The following is a 1,642-nucleotide window of genomic DNA, read 5'->3' on the forward strand; positions in this document are numbered from 1 at the left end:
CCTCAAACCACCACAGTGGTATAAACATCATTCAATGTAAATTGTGATAATTGTAATTAATAATCACAATTACAATTTCAAGGGAATAATCACCAATTATGATTTTTGTCATAATCGTGCAGCCCTAATTGGCTGTCAATGTTTTTATCATTCATCAGCTGGAAAAAAAAAGTTCTGAAAGCGATTCAAACAACATCGTTTCTGTGTCGTTATCGTTATAGTTGTGGTGTGGACTTCCTTATTCTTATTTAATTAGACCAATTTTTAAAACTTTATCTTTATTGTTATACTGTAGTTATTGTCCTAGGCCTTTAGATTGTGCATGCTAATGGTTAATGCTAACCAATAGCCAAGTAGCTACTTAGCCACTGTTTTAACAAACTAAACATGGCACAATCTGAACTCAAAGGCTTGATAAAATGCTACCTTTGGCTCTTGAAACAGGATAGCCTCATTGAAATGAATACCAATGTGAACTAGCATTGGTACGTTCTGATATTTAGGCCCCATTTGTCATGATCCCATCACACAATGTCCCACCACATTTTTTTTTTCCTGACAAATATCCTCTTTCCCTCAGAAATATGTCACATTACGCAAGTAAAATGGATTTCAAACAGCAACTGACATTGATTAGCTTTTAGGCACACACTAGCACATATGTCAACACTAGTAGCTAACAGCCACAAATTTATCACAAAGGCCCGAAACAGGATGGCCTCGTTCAAATGATTTGTTTTAATGTCACTCGAGTGAGTAGCTTACGCACAAAGACCCTAGAAAGCTAAGAATAGAGAGGCGCTTGTCTGAAACCCTCATAAGCATCTTATACACACACTGGTGCTCTATTGAACACATTCAGTAATACAGGCAAACACGTTCTCTGCTCTTCCTCTGTCTCACACACATAAATAGAGTCTTAATCTGAGCCGTCTTAGCGGTGAAACTAAGAGCGAGGAGGGAGAGACAGAGGGTCACAGATAGTTGAGGAGAGACAAAACAGGGTGAAGGGTCAGATAACTCTGCAGTCTGCTGGACACCAATGAGCCGATCGGTGTAATTACACTTCTTCACCACACGGGGAAGCACCACAACAAAACATTGGTGTTATATACATAAACTTTGTATTAGCGATCAGATTTGCTCACTGGGTGTCCGGATTTTATATTAGTATCACAATAAATTGCTCTACTTGTTGCTAACGCGCACGTGTCGTACAAAATAATGCAAAACACCCGTTTAAACGAGTAGTTTTTCACTGCTCTTCCCAGCATGAGCACCAGACTGAATAAATTAATCCTGTAATGGTCACACACACACACACGTTAGAGCTAATTCCTGTATGTTTATGCTTTGACATTCAGCAACTTGTTGACAGACGTCATTAAGACAAATAAACCAAATTAACCAAATTTCATTTTTTAAATGAATGCCTGCATTAAATATTATTCTGGCTTTGTAAACTAAGATAATAAGATGTAAATGTATTATAAAATATATTACTAAAATATTTTATGGAATTATTTTATATTTACACATAATTTTTAAACAAAAATTTCATTTAAAAATTATGTAAAAAATATTATTTTATTTATATATAATTATATAATTATTAAATCTATTATAAAACACGTTATTATCA

The 1,642-nt window shown here is 34.9% G+C and overlaps 1 protein-coding gene across 4 annotated transcripts in view; it reads right to left on the reverse strand.

Moving 5' to 3' along the window:
• Positions 1-1,642, reverse strand: part of LOC107717676 (sentrin-specific protease 7-like) — a 38,939-nt gene that overhangs the window by 18,314 nt on the left and 18,983 nt on the right. The window lies entirely within an intron of this gene.

The sequence above is a fragment of the Sinocyclocheilus rhinocerous genome, unplaced genomic scaffold (genome assembly GCF_001515625.1).
Source record: "Sinocyclocheilus rhinocerous isolate Xijiao unplaced genomic scaffold, SAMN03320098_v1.1 scaffold633, whole genome shotgun sequence".
In the NCBI taxonomy this organism is placed as follows: Eukaryota; Metazoa; Chordata; class Actinopteri; order Cypriniformes; family Cyprinidae; genus Sinocyclocheilus; species Sinocyclocheilus rhinocerous.